Consider the following 19,193-nt stretch of genomic DNA (forward strand, 5'->3'; position numbering starts at 1 on the left):
AGCTTTAACAGTGTGTTATGGACAAGACATTGATCCTTCAGATTATTTTATTGCAGACCATGTAACCCCTTATAGATTAAAGCCATTGGGAAGGAAAGATTGTTTTGTGATTATCACTCCTAGGGCTCAGAAAATTTAGGTTAACAACTCTGCCAGAAACTGACCAAGAAACTTCCCATAATGTGTGCCTTTAAAAGGGAAATAATTAGTCCTCACTCAGTCACAGATATTTTGAGGGGATATAAAAAAAAATCCATCAGTGTTTCTGAACATCTCTAGAAGTGTTTACACAAAAAGAACCAGCTCCTCACAGTCTAACATCAGTCTAAGACAGTAAAGGGACAGAATGAATATTGCGAAAATATATGTGCTTCCCAGCTTTCAGTTTTATTGGTCTCTTAAGTAATCAAACAGCCTGAGATTCTTCATGGACTCCTTCCTAGGTTTTTGTTTCCCAACTATTCCTTTGTCTGATTCCATTAGAAAGGCTTTTCTATTTTTCTGAACTGATGAAAACAAAGCCTACCTGGCCTATGAAGCAGGGTGAATTAGGAAATACTTGATGTTTCCATGGCTCTCTCAGCTTAACCACAGTTATACTTCATACCATTCTACAAAAATGTGTTCACCTGAATTGCAAACCGAGTGCCCTTTAACAATTTGTTACAAGCCTCATAACAATTTGAAATTTGGTTCTCCAGTGACAATCAGCATCTGTTATCAAAATTCATTTATATTTTAATCATTCATATATTACCTACACACTCACTTTAGGCTTACTTCATTCTCCTACCAAAGTAATTAGACATCAGTTGGAGCTGGGAGTGTGTTTGTAATTTTGGTATCACTATCTAATTTGTTTTTTGCCTTTCTTTTAATGTAGCTGTTACAGCAATGTTATTGATAACTGTGACTACAACACCAACACTAGACAGTGGGATCACAAGATGTTCCTGAAATCTTCCCAGAAGTGAGTATCTGCAGAGCCTGAGTGCTTATGTGCAAGAGCCATTTTGAATGTTCAAGTGACCTTTCTGACTAACATTTTCTTGAATTTCTTCCCATATAATTTCCTTGAATTATGAGGTATCTGGTTATGCATTCACCAAAGACCTTCCATTAGCTGTTCATAAAATAAATGTGCAGAGCCTTCTTATAGTAAAAAGAGAAGATGTCCAGTGGAGAGAATTTTCTATGATAACAGATATGTTGATGTAAAAGGCCACCTGTGCCTGGTTATAGAGCTTGCTTTCATTTCAGATCTATAATTCTTTATATGTCTTACTCACCCGCTGAATTAGAAAGGTAAACATGATTTTTTTTATGTGAGAAACACATAAATTAAATTTTCTTTAAAAATGTTTAATGATAATGAACCTACAGTTCTTGTAATGCATTGGATTTGTGCATAAAAAGCTTATATTTAATTTTGAGGCAGGCACTTTATTTCAGGGTCAAATTACACCTTTTCCGTCAGACTTACTATCATTTTAAAGCTGTGGGTCTTAGACTGTCTATTTCCAAATACCTTGCACTGTCCCTCATTCTAGAAGAAGAGTGGAACTTAATTTTTCTTGTGAAAAATACAAAAATGAACTAGGCTTTTTTTAAAGAAAAGTAATATTAATATTTTATAGGTGTAGTGTAATAATAATAATAATAATAATAATAATAATAATAATAATAAATCTTACTGAGAAAAAAGATACAACCAAAATGTGCTCTAACAAAGTATTTAACTACAAATTCTGAAAGAAGATAAAGAAATGTAAGATATTTCCAAGTATTTTTCAGTATCTGAGAATTTTCTCAGAAGCCCGGACCAGGGCATGAAGTTCTCAATTCTGATATAAATTGTTCTGAGAAGAAACTTAGTTTCTTGAACTTACCATAATTAAGATAATTTTATAGCTTTGGACTGAAATCTCTGAATAAGAAGACTAAAGTACATGTGAATGAGCAATATACAGTTTTTATTGTTTTGGGGTTTGGTTTTTTTTTGTGACCACATCAGTTTACACCTGCTGAGATTCTAATGTAACTTCAGATTGAGGAAATAATTTCTTTCTGTCCTTACCAATATAAAATTATAGAAAATTATTCTCAAAATTAAAGGGATTTAACTTAAGGGACGTCAACATATAAGCACGTATTTGTTAAATGCCTTTCATTAGATGTTCATTACAGAAATATTCAGAACTTTACCATAGTGAAAAAGTAAGATTTATCAACCAGTAGAGAATTCTGCCATAGCATTTCACCACTCCAGTGTTCTGGACCTGTAGTTGTCAAAAAGTACTGGTCATATCCAAGGCAGCAACTGCAATGGTCTATGGACAGTCTCCGTGTGCCATAATGCTCAGTATGTTTCTGGGCATATTTTCTTACTGCTGCAAATAAGAACTAGCAATCGGAGAAACCAAATCATTCTTGAAATATAAAAGCTTAAGAAATGAGAATGCTCTGACCAATACCCCAAATTTTCCATATTAGTTGCCAAAGAGAAAAGGTTAAAAGAAGCTAATGTATTCTGGTGATTTTCCCACCTCTGCTATCAAATAAGGGAACTACAGGCCAGTCAGTCTGACCTCTGTGCCTGGAAAGATCATGGAACAGATCCTCCTGGAAGCTATGCTAAGGCACATGGAAGACAGGGAGGTGATTCGAGACAGCCAGCATGGCTTCACCAAGGGCAAGTCCTGCCTGACTAATCTAGTGGCCTTCTACGATGGAGTGACTACATCAGTGGACACGGGAAGGGCTACAGATGTCGTCTATCTGGACCTCTGTAAGGCCTTTGACACGGTCCCCCACAACATCCTTCTCTCTAAACTGGAGAGGTATGGATTTGATGGGTGGACTGTCTGGTGGGTGAGGAATTGGTTAGATGGTCGCATCCAGAGCGTAGTGGTCAACGGCTCAATGTCCAGATGGAGATTGGTGACGAGTGGCATCCCACAGGGGTCCGTATTGGGACCGGTACTGTTTAATATCTTCATCAATGACATAGACAGTGGGATCGAGTGCACCCTCAGCAAGTTTGCAGATGACACCAAGCTGAGTGGTGCAGTTGACACACCAGAGGGACGGGATGCCATCCAGAGGGACCTGGACAAGCTGGAGAAGTGGGCTGAGGCTTTACCAGTATGTGCAATCTGAGATTATGTTTTTCACACTGGCCAGTTGTCAGATTTTTACTAGGTTGTAAAAGACTCTTCTCTGACAAAAAATTAAGCCCTAAATAAAGATCAAGCTCCTGCACTAAAACCTGGACAAAACAGAATGTTCAATGTTTTCATCCAATGGTGGATGAAAAGCTGGACATGAGCCAGCAATGTGCGCTCACAGCCCAGAAGGCCAACCGTATCCTGGGCTGCATCCAAAGAAGCGTGGCCGGCAGGTCGAGGGATGGGATTCTGCCCCTCTACTCTGCTCTGGTGAGACCCCACCTGCAGTACTGTGTCCAGCTCTGGAGCCCTCAGCATAAGAAAGACACGGACCTGTTGGAGTGGGTCCAGAAGAGGGCCACGAAAATGACGGAGGGATGGAACACCCCTCCTATGGGGAAAGACTGAGAGAGTTGGGGTTGTTCAGCCTAGAGAAGAGAAGGCTTCGGGGACACCTTATTGCAACCTTAATTGCAAGTATTGCAGTACTTAAAGAGGGCTTATAAAAAAGACGGCTGCAGACTTTTTAGCAGGGCCTGTTGTGACAGGACAAAGGGGAATGGCTTTAAACTAAAGGGGGGTAGATTTAGAGTAGATATAAGGAAGACATTTTTTATGCTGAGGGTGGTGAAACACTGGACCAAGTTGCCCAGAGGGGTAGTGGATGCCCCATCCCTGGAAACATTCCAGGTCAGGTTGGACGGGGCTCTGAGCAACCTGATCTAGTTGAAGTTGTCCCTGCCCACTGCAGGGGGGTTGGACTAGATGACCTCTAAAGGTTCCTTCCAACCCAAACTATTCTATGATTCTATGAAATATACAGGCCACAGTAACTCTCAGAATTTCATAAATTTCTTTTACAAACCTGGTGGGCCTTATTTTTCAAAATGATAACAAACATTTCTAAAATCCTGCTCTTTGCACACATTCCCTGCTTGTAGAATTAGATAATTAGAGAATCTTTAATGTAGAAGTAACACTGTTTATGCAGTATCTGAAATGAAGTCACTATTTTAGAGACCATTTAAAAGTTACAGCTTCTGTTCTAGGAAACTTACAGTCTATGTTTATAAAACAGGAGAAAAAAGAGGGGGAAGAAAGCCCTAATGTTACAGTTCGGAAAAATCTGTTATGGAAAGCCTCTTGAACAATCTGCATGGTTTCTGAAACTGGCACCAAAAAGAAACTCGGCTAATTATTCAGGTGCAATACCACACTGATGCACCTGTACTACTTCTGTGATCTGAGCCAGATCTCAGGATATCTGTGTTATTCCATATAAATATATCAGGTGGAGATAGTATCTGTATTTTTGGCATGGTACTTCACTGTAGCACATGGACATACCCAACAGCTTGATGTTTCCTTAACAAAAGGACTTTACAGACAGAAAAATGCTTCCCATGAATTTCAGCAGGGCTATAGCAAGAGAGTTACCTCAGACAGTCTTAAATATGTTGGTGGTATCAGAAACTTTGTTTTTAATACTTATTTCAAGATGATCTTTCCTTAAACACAAGTCTTAATTAAGATGAGGTAATGGAACAGAGATGGGGAAAAGGTCACTAAAGTGACAACCCACCCTTTCTGTCAAAATATGTTGTTTACAATTCTGTCGGTGATTTACAGCATGATCTCTGCTGGCAGTGGGAAAAGGTTGAGACATCTCAGGTCTGACCCTTCATTATCATTCTTTTTTGCAGTAATGACAAGGTTAGGAAGCATCCAGAAAATATATATAAACTTACGTACTGCATTCCACCAATATTTGTCAGGTCTGTATAATTACATGTATGACTGGGAAATGGACAATGATTCTGAACACATGCTAACACAGGAAGGTCTGGGCAGGCTGGAGTTTCATGCAGTTCAACAAAACTGAAAGCAGAGCCTGGCCCCTGGGACAGATGAAGCCCTGCAGCAGGATAGGCTGGGGTCAAACCAGAGCAGCAGAAAAAGCCCCAGGGCCCCAGGAACACCAGGTTGGCTGCGAGGCCGCAGTACCCCTGCGCACCAAAGAAGTCCCCACCACATTCTGGGCTACATGAGCTAGGGTGCTGCCAGAAGGTCTGGGGACGGATCCCGGCCTGCAGTTCAGGAGCCTTGAGACAAACCTGCTTTGCACAGCCTGGGACTCTCCGACATGACATAGACACCAATGTTTTGGAGTGAGTCCCACAGAGGCCAGTGAAGTGGCTCGGGGTAGACAACAGGGCATCAGGGACAGGCTGTGGGAGCTGGGTTATTTCAGTCTTAAGAAGAGAAGATTTCAATGAAGAGTGCATTGCTGTCTTCAAGTAAGAGGAGAGAAGACAGGGCCAGACTCTGTCCATAGGTGCACAGCGACAGGTCAAGACACAACAAAAAAATTCAGATTAGGTGCAATGACTTTTTCCTTATTACTTTCTCTTTTTCTTTCTTTCTTTCTTTTTTTTTCTTTATCTTTATCTATCTTTATCTTTATGTTTCTTTTTCTTTTTCTTTTTCTTTTTCTTTTTCTTTTTCTTTTTCTTTTTCTTTTTCTTTTTCTTTTTCTTTTTCTTTTTCTTTTTCTTTTTCTTTTTCTTTTTCTTTTTCTTTTTCTTTTTCTTTTTCTTTTTCTTTTTCTTTTTCTTTTTCTTTTCTTTCCCTCTCTCTTTCTCTTTTTTTATTTTTCTTTTTTCCCATGGGAGCAACCAAACCCTAGAAGCCCTCCTTGAGAAGGAGGCTAGACTTGGAAACCTCCAGAAATACTTTCCAACCTCAACTATTCTATCATTTTATGATGCTTCTGTAGCAGCATGAGCTGTGGTGAGATGGAGAAGGTCCCAGAGATCTTCTCACCATGATGTTTATCACTAGGTAAGCCTTTCTGGTACATATTCATTATTAAATCCCTAAGAATTCATCCCAACTGAAGAAAATAAATATAGATAATTCAACCTGGTCCTATTTTCCCCCGAAAAATAAAAATAATACAAAACTATGAAAAGACAAAAAAAAAAGAGCAAAATAACTTGCCATAAGTGTAAGCACTTGCAAGACAGGACTATTTTTAAGGGGGAAAAAGACTCCAACCATTTTCAAACATTAAGAAAAAGGCAGAACAAAATTTAGATAAAGTTTTAGATGAAATCTAACAAAAGTTTGGAACACTGTTTGTACTAATGGGGAAGGTCAGAAGCCCAAAGCTTTTGCCAGAATGAGAGAAAGATGGCTGATTAATAAGGACATTGATACTTGAAACTTCTGGTTGAAGGATTTGAGGATGTAACACATACTTTGGAATCCAGTTTGATGCCTGGTTAACAATTGGTGGAGAAGGTTACAGCTGGTCTGTAGAACTGTTCATGTTCACAGGGCTGAAATTATTTATTACGTGTATATTGCCAGATATATAATCCTCAGATGTGAACATCGCATTCACATACATACAGTGTGTGAAAAAGTCAGGAAAGAAAGGAACTGCTAGTGTTTGCAGATTCTACTATGACATTAAAGGCTTACTTCTCTTTGTGATAAATGTATAAAGCAACAAGAATCAAGACGGAGCAGATGATTTATGCAGCTGCTACAGCAAGTGTTTCAATCACATTTATTCGTCATTTTACAGCAATTCACATGTGGATAACATTGTGATTTACATACTGAACTGCCAGTTTTTAGAAGTTTTTTCAGCTTATGAATATCTAATATGAATTGAAGACCTTTCAAAAAATGTTATTATTTTTCTGCCAAATGATAGATTATATAGATGGTATCTTATTACAAATGTCATATACCAATTCAAATAGCAGTTCTAACTGCTTTAATTCATTTGGTTTTGCTTCAAGATTTAGAATGCCCTATATAATGATTGTTGGAAAATTAAAAAAAAAAAGGAAAAAAAGAAGAAAAAAATTAAAGGAAATTAATTCCTAGTAATAAAATGGTCAGGAATAAAATGGAGTAGCTGCAGAGTCACAGAAGAAGAACACGGTGACAAAACAAAAAAGATCTTTGTTTATAAAACATGAGAAACCCATAACAGTCCAAATACTGCACACTTTTTCAAACAAAGCAAAGGAAGTCCAGTTTTCCAGTTTTACCCAACTTATAGAAAGTCATACTGCTTATTGTGTTGTTTTTAAATTGTACTTAAAAAAAAAAATAAAAAGAAAGAAAAATATTTTCTTAAACATTTTGGACAAATGAATTCTAAAAGCATCTGTATCTTGGCACCCGTATACATCTTGGTAACATTGATTTACAGCATCTGATAATGTGGTCAAAGGAACTTCTGTAGGATCAGAATTCCACTTGATTATGTAAGTAATTGTAAGCTGACTAAACAGCATATTATATTTGAATAACCACTGCTATTGTGCAATTACAAATATCAAATAGCTGTCACATTTCTAATTGGCCTTTGTCAATGTGCCATGGCTCTGGACCTCCCAGGCAAGTCACTGTGTAGTTGTAGCAGTTTTGACTTTAAATTCTTTATTCTGAGAGTAGCTGGAAACACTATTTTAAGTTAGCCAGAACATGTGGTAGCAGATAATTCAAATCATTATGTGTTAAAGAGAACATTTTTTGCAAAAGTGGCTGTTGTACAATGAAAGTAGCATGATCTGTAAAGACAATGAACATTCCTCCTTTCTAAGGGTCTTTCCATAATGTATATGCATTTATAAAATAAATTCAATATTGAAGCAGCTGCACAGAATTCTTTTCAGTATGAAGATAATGAATTTCAGTAGTTCTTCACGTTGCCAGTGAACTCAGTCCATTCATTGAGTTCACTCTCATAGCAGACCTATAAAGAAAATACTGTAAAGAAAAATCAAAGGTTAATATAATTTTAGAATTTGTAAGATGAAGGAAAGAGATGAAGAACCTGCTGCTAAAGGGTCTCAAACCTCCAAACTTCACCAAGGACTTTTGAGCCAAAACCCATGTACAATACCACAGAAAAAGACTAGCAGAAAAGACAACAGAAAACAGGTCTCTAAATATAGACTAGTGTATGAATATTGTGTCTCTGCCCATCATCCACTCTTGCTTTCATTTGTCCTCATTGAACTGCTTTTACTGTGAAACAGAAGTGATCAGCTTAAAAAGATGAGATGGTGTAAAAAGAATCTTGAAGGAAAATACATTTGCCATCAGACTAGGTAAGATAGGTTGCCTCTAGTGAACAAATTGTAGCTATTTCACAAGTGTAATGCTGATAAAGAAAACCTCTTGGCAATTAAAAAAAAGAGCAAAGTCCTAATGCTATCACTGATACAATAGACCATTTCAATGGTTCCAGAAAAAGTACTGTGGACAAATTAGAGTTTATTTACTTCTGATATTAGCAACTTTTTGAAAAAGGATGTTTCTCAAAAATGTAACATTATAGCTTGAAAATTGACTGTATGATTATGTAGATTTTGTTTATGAAAGTCTTATAAAAAGGAACACTTTTGTATGCAAGTTTGTAATGAATAAAAAGTTCAAATTGCGTAGTACTCTGTCTAGGAAATGTCTTCTATCTGACAGAAAGAGCTTTTCATGGTGTGCCAAAACCGAGATGAATTTATGTTTCAAACAGACACTCACCCACCTCTCTGATTAGGATCCAAGTGTTGCGTCTTTCTCCCCTGCAATACAGTTTTTCAGTGGTGAAACTGAAAGGAGAGAAAATGTCATGATTTTTTTTTTTCTCCAGAAATGTTCAGCAGAGGATTTCCCCATGCAGAAAGAAGCACTTTAATCCTACTCCCAGACCTTTTAGATTCCTCAAGATGATCAAGAATAGGGAGCTGTATAACTAGGGTGCTTAGAATAGTACTGTTTCACCATCAAGGATCTCTCACTGAGGATCACACTGAATAAAACATTTTGAATCTGGAAAGGCAACAAAGTATCAGAAGACACTACTTTCCCCAGGAAATCTCTGGGGTTCTGGAAGGAAGACCCTCCATACATCCTTGTTCTGTCTCACCAACTACTATTTCTGGACCTCCAAACAACAACAACAACAGCAGGAGCAGCAGCAACAACAACAATAACAACAACAACAACAACAACAACAACCACCATCACCTATGAGAGAAAAATTGTGTAGTATCATAAAGACAGCTGTCCCAACCATTTTCCTATTCAGATGCACAGGCAAAGGTATCAGATCAGTGTGAAGGCTCTCAAGAGAACTGTTATCAGTCCTCCAAGTTCCCTACATTCTCAAGAAAATATTTCCCAGATGATCTTCCCGTTTTATTGTATTTGTGCCGTCTGTTGCAGAGATTGCTATGGCGTATGTAGCTTTCTGTAAAATTGCTCTTAAAAAAAAAAAAAAAAAGAGAGAGAGAATGCAGTCTGGGGTACAGTGACTGAACAAGGTCTGAAAGCCTACAGCTGCTGACTGCCACCTTGGCATTCTACAGAGATCTGACCAAAACCAGTGTTTCTGTGAATCAATACAAAGATTTTTATCTGTCCCCTTTAGTATGCAATTCTCTCAAAGTCATGTTATATTTTTCCTTTCTTAAACAGCCTAAAGAGATAGAGTGTTAAGGTTGAGAAGCTGAGAAAGTAGCTGTGAATTAAGTTGCAAAGAAGCCATATGGGTTTAGATTGGATATTAGGAAAAAATTCTTTACCGAAAGGGTTGTCAAGCATTGGAACAGGCTGCCCAGGGAAGTGATTGAGTCACCATCCCTGGGGGTATTTAAAAGACCTGTAAACGTGGTGCTTAGGGACATGGTTTAGTGGTGGACTTGGCAGTGCTAGGTTAACGGTTGGACTTGATGATCTTTTGATGATCTTAAGTCCTTTCCAACCTAAATGATTCTATGATTCTATGAGTCTATAAATGTAGATCAAATTTGCAATTTAAAAAAAACTGAAATATAGAAATTAATTCTTATCCCTTCCCTACAACTGCTTCCCAAAGTGCATAAGTAGTAATTTTCTAATTGTTTATCCCTTGTTGTTTTGAATGTGTATCCAAGTTTAGGTGAACTACACAATAAAACAAAAAAAATTAATTGAATCACTGATATGGGCAGAAGAAAAGATGGGGGAGGAAACCACTTTTTTTTTTCTTTTCATTTTTGATATTAAGTGAGAGGTTAACAATATATGAGATTAGATGAACCATACATATCCACCAATAATAGCTGCATATCCTTCCTTACCTTTAAATAAAACATTTGTAAGTGTAAAACATGCAAGTGTAGAGTACAGTGAAGATTAGAGACTGTGATAGAGAGAAGATAAGAGTAACAATTTTCTGCTTAGGTTTTGCAAGTGTTCATGGTCTTTTTAATCCTTATATTTTGATAACTAGGTTAACATTTTTCCCACCGGCTATGATGGTTTAAACTTCTGATTATTTCCAAAAACTTACGTTCATTAGAAAAGTGTTACAAGTGTCATTTTAATATTTTACTCAAATAACTGTTAGCAGTAATTTAAAATATATTTTATTTTCCAATTCATGCAGAATCTTTTATTTCTGAAAGGACTTTAGTTGATTTAACACTTATCTAGTTTTGCTATCATGTACTTTACCACTGAGTTTGATTTAAAAAAGGTTTGCCTTGGGCAAATTAGCAGTCAAGTGAAGACAGAGGTGATTTGTACTACATCTCAAGTAGTGTTCAGCTGACACTGAATAAATCTATCTTTTACCATTTAATGATCTTTTTGCAGTGTTTAAAAACTCTGTAACTGAAGCACCGCACAATGGCACAGTAGTCTCACTCAAAAAACTTTCCTAGCCTAGGTTGCTGGAGGAGAAAAAGTAGAAGGAATACAGCTATTTAAATGCCAGAAAAAGAATTTGAAGAAGCCATTCACTGCTCACTTCTTAATATTAAGGTCATGACTGGAACAAGCTGGGCTTTTTTTCTACTTCTGATGCAATTTTCGCTGACATGTTGTATTCCTTTAGTTGCCCTTACTATCATGCCTCTTGGAGCACCAATGACTTATAAGTAATCAAGGGGAATTTCAAATATTAGTAGGATAAATATAGCTTTGAAAGCCAGCACCAAGCAGCCAAAGGGAAGTTCTAGGGAGTTAGCAATAACCAAAAAAAAGAAAGAAAAAAATCATCATGAATTAAGTTATAATAAAATTCAGAAAGCAGCTAAACTTCAACGGGTAATGACTACAGTTAGCGTAGATAAATTCGGGCTGATTTTAAACTACGTGGGTTGGTTTGCTAGCCTTGGTCAAACTATGAAATCATGGAACTCCATATTTAACTGTTTATATGGATTACCTACACATATCTCATCAAGCCCTGTGTAATATTCTAGCACTGTCTAACTACTGGACAATACCTGCCCATCTCTGATGCTGGATAGTCTATATCTTTATTCCTGTGAAGATTGACAGCTCCCTCTGCTGTTCTCATCATGAGGTGCTCAGAATAAAGTCTGTAATTTTCCTGCACACAGTGTTGGACTCTCACAGTTTGTCAATTAATGGCTATCAGGCTGGCATGCTTTCAAACTTTGGCCGGCATTCAGATGCCTGATGGCACCTTTAGGACACCTGCTTGGACAACCAATCCATTTCAAAACAGATCTCAACAGTGTTATTAAACGAAGGTATGAGAAAACATTTTTTTTTTCTCCCCCTCTTTTAAAAAAAAAAAAAAAGGTTTCTATTTCTGTTTGTACCCATCTGGTCCATTTACCACAGATGCAGACTTATGAAAGCTGTGCTGCTTGGCAATTGAAGTCTGACTTAAGGAACTGATATTAAAGCACTGCATAGACGCTGTAACATACTACTCGCCATTCTCCTCAAACCCAGAAATATGTTCCTTCTTTTCTCTGATTTTCATCTCATCTTCACCATATTTTTCATTTAAATATTTAGTAGTTCAGGAAGTCAGGTGGTAAAGAAAGTGTCTCTTTCCTTTTTATTTTCTACATTTTAGGTGTCACTTGCTCATTCCTTATGATGAAATATATAGACTAAATTAAAGCTTGTATTCCCTGAAAGAAAGCAGAAAAAGAGAGTGAGTGATGCATGTTCTCTGGCATGGTAGTCTAAACTTCTCAGGACTGAAATTATCGATGAAGGCTTTGATAGTACCGAATAAAAAAACCACTATATTGATTAGTAATTTCTCTATCCTAACAAATTCTACACAAATAAAAACAATAGCATGAATCTAAATTTTGTCTATATGACAAATTTGCTCCCTGATTTTTTTCTTATCAAACTCTCACATAATCATATATAATTTTGAAAGTTATTTAAGTACCTAGCAGACACAGCAGAGCCCATATCACCCTTAAAGACAACTCAACACGTTTTACTTGCTGTGTAAATCAGTTGTAGTTTGTATAAGATTACCTGTACAGAAGTTTTGAAAGAAAACCTCCATCTGCTATAAATACACAGTAAAAATGCAGGGCAACTTTTTGAAACAGTAGGGTCTGAACCATTCTTTTAATGGCTTAGTTTATTCTTTCCTTATCTTATCATGCAGAGACCTTCATAACATTCCCCATAGGAGGAAAGTCTGATAGAATCATAGAATCATAGAACAGTTTGGGTTGGAAGGGACCTCTAAAGGTCATCTAGTCCAACCCCCCTGCCGTGGGCAGGGACATCTTCAACTAAATCAGGTTACTCAGAGCCCCATCCAACCTGACCTTGAATGTTTCCAGGGATGGGGCATCCACCACCTCTCTGGGCAATCTGGCCCAGTGTTTCACCACCCTCAGCGTAAAAAATTTCTTCCTTATATCTACTCTAAATCTACCCCCCTTTAGTTTAAAGCCATTCCCCTTTGTCCTGTCACAACAGGCCCTGCTAAAAAGGTTGCTGCCATCTTAATGGAGGCACAATACAGCTAAGGATAATACAGCTAAGGATAATACAGCGAAGAACCGTTAAAATTTCTATGAGTTTTTTTGCCTTAGTGAAAATAAAAGACAAAACATAAATACCAAGTACTGTACACACAGGAAGCAGTTGCTGCCTTCCTGCCTTGTTGTCTCACTGAAATAGTATACCTGGCAGTTTTAGGAATCATAGTTTCTATGTAAAAGTATTGTTCACTAGATCATTGTCCGAAGGATTTTGCATGGTAATTAAAACATTACAGGTAATTTCAAAATTTTCTTATTAAGGTTTCTGTTGGAGATGTAACCTTGGCATTCATGTCCTGAAATACCTTAGCTCCACAATTCTGTTTCAACAATGGGCTTCTACAAATGAATCACACTGAATGACAAAAATGTTCCTGCTGGCTCCCTGGATGGTTGATCTCTCCGCTAGCTTTCTTGTGACCCACTTCAGATAGCTTCACCAGAACAAAATAATATTAAGTGTGTTAAAGATTTATCTGCTAACCTTAGAGATTATTGCTTCTGGAGGATATTTACGGGCAAGCTCTGTATTTATTTGAAGATATTTTTTCCCCCAAGCACAGCTACTGTTTACCAAGCAGGTGTTCTCAGTCTTACTACATCTCAGTGATGTCCTAGCAGAAATACTGAGTTAGTTTTCATTTCTAATGTAATCATCCCTTTCTTAGAGGGAAAGGATAATCAATGAAAGCCAAAACCCTCTGCCATTCACACTGCAAAAGGAAGAGATATTACAGTTATTGTTAAACCAGAGTAGTTCTGCTTTAATGAAAAAAGTATTTATTTTCCTTTGCTGATGCATCTAACTTTTTCTTTTGAAGTATGACTTTTGGACAAAAGATTTATTTTTGTCAATAGGTTTAATTATTTCTGTAGATGTTAAAACCACTGCATTAACCAAATAGCTGCATTTCCAGAATAAGAAATTATCTTCTTCATTGTGCAGCAGAAATTGGGAACTTTACAATACAGTACACTCAGTATATGCTTTGTGTCTCTATCTGTGAACTGAATATACATGCATAGCCACTCACACATGCACATTCTTCACTGGTGGCACTGCATAAATTCCCTTCCATGCTTTATTATTTTGGAGACATCTCTTGTATAGAGCCGTACAGTGTAAACTCAAGCTGTGGGTTGCTCATTGCTGAACCAGTGCCTGATCCATTTAAAATGACATGCTACATATTCAAGAAAGCTGATTGGAAATTATGTCAGCGATATGTGCTACAGCTCTGACTTTTTTTCCCCAAATTTTAGTTGATAATGTAACAAGTTGATGCTATGCTATTATAGCTCGTACTAGACTTTACTATTCATTTACACTATCCGTGGTACAGTGATCTTAAGCTGTCTATCTCCTTAAAATGAAAGGAAGACATGCACAGATCTCTCTTTTACTCTCTATTTCACAGTATCTCTGATCAATTCAAATTTTGCACCACATTACACAGTTTTGCCTTTTTTTTTTTCCTGTTGTAGCCTCCTGGGATCACACATAATAAACTATAAGTTTCCATTAGACTAGATGGGATATGGCACAGTGCTTCTATCTGATGATTACCTGCTTACACAAATGATACTGAGTGGTCCTAAACCAGAAGTGAGAAAATTACACCAGTCAGGTGCATCCCCTGTACCCCAAAATACATCACTCTGTTTTGAATTGTGTGTTCTAACACAAAGTTCTGCTTACTCTGCTTTTGTATTAACTGATATTTTCACAGTACAAACGTCTGACTGCTTCCCTTTTCCCATATTAACTGTTGTTCTACTAGACATTTTTTTTTACATAATTTTCCCCATCATATAGTGAGATTAACTTAAGCTTTCTGTTTATCATTAATAAGGCACTGAGTAGTCATTTTTAAGTAGACATTGTTAGCAAATCCTTTCTTCTCAAAAGTACACATATGAAGCATGATATACTGTATCAGGTAACGTCAGTTTATATCCATAGTTTATCGTTATTGCTGTGTCACTATTATGGGATTATCCTAATTTCTATTCTCCATTGTAACTCCCATCAAGCCTTAGGGTCAGGATAAGGTACTCATTAATCATGTTCTTACCAGAATCTAACAAATCCTCTTTAATTTGGATCTACTTCAGTTAGACTTGTTTTGTAAAATGTGAGATAGCCAATTACACAAGCATAATGCTGAAACCTTTTGCAACTCTTTGTTAGCATAAACTTATTTGAAATCATGGTACATTTGAGATCTCCAACAGAGACATCATGTAAAAATGAATGGGGACAATTGATGTGGTATAGCATTAGTACTTAGATTCTCTAGTAATTTTCTTCTAATTTAAACCAATAAACTTATCAGTACCATGGTTATACAAATATTGTTCTCCAGATAGTGCTCTTTTCTTTAATTGGAAGGGTGTTTCCAATTTCACTGAATGAAATATTCCTGCACTTATAGCCCTTTTCTAACATAGAGAGGTGTGTGCACATATGCATTATGATTCTTGTCCTACTTTCCCAATACCTCTTTTCAAAGTTATAGCAGTATATAGGTATGTGGTGGAAAAAACACCTTCCACGCTTTCCTCCCATTTTCTTATGTTGACATTATTAAAAAGCTGATTCAAGAGCAGCCTCAAGGGAAGCAAAACAACAGCAGAAAGTGTTTCAGGGAAGCAAGGGACCAACTCTGAAAGACAAGTCCTCTCTTTAGGGGAAGTCTGTTCCTTCTATACTCTTGCAAGCTAGAGCTTCCTTCTGAAAGAGAGCGCAGAAGAAGGAATACTTGATAACGTCTCAAATTCCTGCCTGTCAAAAATGATACACTTCATATACAGGGTAACACAGTTTTGTTCTTCTAGGTGCATAAGACAACAAGTAATTAGAATAAGGTGTAAGATAAGCATGGGCAGTAAACAAAATTCTATCCCATGCCCCCCTTGGCAAGGGAGGGAGGCATTTTGCCAGTCTCCAGTCTGCCCTACTTATGTGCACAAGCCTGTGAGTCTACAACTCCCATATTTTCCTAACATTCAATACCTAATTCATGGACATGGTCACACCTCCCTCTTTGCTCTTTCCCCATGAGGTATCTGCACCATAATCTTTTGGCAAACCTAGAGACAAAATACTAAACTGGACACAATTCCTATGCAATTCTCTGAAGCACATGTCTCTTCTTGTTTTAGTGCAGCTCTGATTACTCTGCACTGCAAAAAAAAGCAGCGCTGGCCAAAAGGTAAAATTTGTGTTTATAGAGGTTTCCTTATGAACAAAGAGAATTTGTGAGGATATAGTAATTTGTAGTAGACCATAACTGCATCACAAGAAACAACACAAAATTTTCTATGTATACTAAAATTTAACAAACTTGCCTATGGCAAAGTGTTTGCAAAAGGTTATATTAAGTGGTCATACACTATCTATGACAAAAGAGTGTATGCCTAACTGCAGTAATGTTAATATTCATTTACAAAGCAGAAAATGGTTGATTTAGTGCAGAAAAAACATCTTTTTGTTGTTGTTGTTTATGGATGTTTAACGAGGTATTGCTGATACTAAGCAAAATTAACAGGGGATGCAAGCTTCATAATAATGCTGTGAATGTGAAGTCTGACATCTGTATTAATAGATAATGTATGATGACTAGGAATAATAAATAAAAATTGCAGATTGTTATTGTAAAATAACAAATAATTTTTATATGTAAAATGTATCCCTTTTATATTTTATAATTTTTAAGGATTACAGCAGTTGTGAATACTCTTTGACTTGCAGGAAGGCTGCTTAAAAAAAGAAAAATCCCATAATGCTGGATTTTACACTCAGTTAAGCTTCTTAAACATGGTATTTGCTTTTGGTCATAAAACTCTAAGGAAAATGAAGAGACAGACGTACAGTCATCACAGACATTGATCAAAAATACCTATTAAAGCACCACATGCTTATTGGAGAAAAGCCCAGGAAAAATGTCCTGAAGAAAATTATGAGAGAAAAAGGACATTGACTAAGGAAATGATAGAATGAAGATTCAGAGATATCTTCAGACGTACCCAAGGAGAGCCAGCTACAGATATGGAGTGTTATGTGCCAAGACAGTGGGAAAGTGTCCCTCAACACATACGGGCTAGTGCAATGGATGGTGAGGGAGAGACAGCTCTCCGAGAGACCCATTATTGTAACAATGAGGCTTAGTACTGTGGAGAGCATAGTGTTACCTTTTGTTCTGATTTACAGGACAGAACAAGATACTGGGGAGAAAACAAGGAGGATATGAATTATGATTTCCCAAGGATTTTTCTTGCAGTATGCTCAAAGAAATGAATGAAATCCCTGCTTGGCCTTAGTGACTTTTGGACTAACTTTTTTTCTGCCCTTCCTTCTCTAGAAGCCTTGCAAGATAGCAAGTCTCAGTCTGTGGGTGAAGGCTGAAGGAATTTTTTTGGGAACACACTGGTTCTTGTCAGGAAAGTGCATTTAAGAGCTATCACTATATATCCACTTCCTCCTTCTCATACAAAGTTACACAGTTTCATTTACTGTGAGGTTAGATTTTGTGAGGTTAGGGTTCATTCATCCCTTTCCTGCAGACTGTTGGCAGCAGAATTAAAGCCAGATTTCAGAAGTGATCTAGGCAGATGAGATCCATTTTCAAAACAGCTTTAGGAATGCAAATTCTAGTGACTTTTTCTTACAAATATTTTCATCAGCGATACAGATGATAAATATTCATCTATAAACTTCTTTAAGAATTCCAGGTTAAATGCTGTAAACGAGGATGGTTTTTGCTTTCTCCTTTCCCCATCTTCCTACGGCAATTTCAAGTTTCTGTCTATGTGTAATTTATTAATTTGTGCTAATTTTATAAAAATTGCCACAATGTGTAGTGAGTTAGCCAGAGACTGACAAGGACCCTGACATATGTCACCTATTCCCAGTGGAAGAAGCTTCAAAGAAAACTAAAAAAATCATTAGATTTAACAACTATGCTCTGAATATTGAAAAACAGGGATATAAACAGGAACAAATGCTCTTAGACTGAGAAGAGGATTTATTTGGCTTGAAGAAAAATTAACAATAAGGTACATTGACCAAAGGAGATAGAAAAAGTTACATATTCCAGAGGAGAAATCATTAGCAGAAACGTCTTTGAATACTGAAAAGCTGGTTGGTTAATTTCTGCAGACTATAGTAAAACGGTTAAAAAATCAAGGCTGGTAATGACATAGGAACATTTTAATACTATGTTTAGATGTGTAAATTTGCATTATTTTAAGTTTTTATACAGATTCAGCTTTGGAATTATTTGCTTCATATTTAAACTACTGAAAATTATGTGAAGGGTGTATAAGATTATACCATGGAAGGAAAAGACTGTGGTCATAATAGAAATGAGAAGAAAGAGATGAACAGGGTATTCATTGGGCTATTTTATGTATCCCTTCTATTTCCCGTGGGTTAAAAACAGTGTGTTGAATTTCTGATGGAAGGGTACCTTCCCACCCTTATTGTCCTGGTTTCGGCAGGGATAGAGTTAATTTCCTTCCTAGTAGCTGGTACAGTGCTGTGTTTTGGATTTAGGACCAGAACAATGTTGATAACACACTGATGTTTTAGTTGTTGCTAGGTAGTGCTTACACTAGCCAAGGACTTTCCAGCTTCCCATGCTCTACCGACTGAGAAGGCTGGAGGTGCACAAGAAGCTGGGAGGGGGCACAGCCAGGACAGCTGATCCAAACTGGTCAAAGGGATATCCCATACCATATGATGTCATGCTTAGCATATAAAGCATAGTCTGAAGACTAAGCACTGCGTGGTGCTTAGTTGCCAGCTGAGGTTAAACCACAACGCTTATATAAGAAAGTATGAACAAAATCATCCTTAACTGAGATAAGCACCAGGAATATAGTGGATTCAGTGTGGGACCAGGGTGATGAGACCATTGAAATATCCAGCAAAGGAAGATGTGATAAAGGAGTGACATTTAGCTATGAGAATGCTAGCAACCCCTTAATGGACATCATTTTATGTCTTCTGTTTGTATAGGATTTACCACAATGTATTTCTATTCTTTAGAGTAACTCAAATACTGAAGGAGAATGAATTTCCAATCATCATGAATCCACTATATGTGTGTCCTGGTTTTGGCAGGGATAGAGTTAATTTTCTTCCTAGTAGCTGGTACAGTGCTGTGTTTTGGATTTA

The sequence above is a fragment of the Pygoscelis adeliae genome, unplaced genomic scaffold, assembly GCF_000699105.1.
Source record: "Pygoscelis adeliae isolate BGI_AS28 unplaced genomic scaffold, ASM69910v1 Scaffold45, whole genome shotgun sequence".
Classification (NCBI taxonomy): domain Eukaryota; kingdom Metazoa; phylum Chordata; class Aves; order Sphenisciformes; family Spheniscidae; genus Pygoscelis; species Pygoscelis adeliae.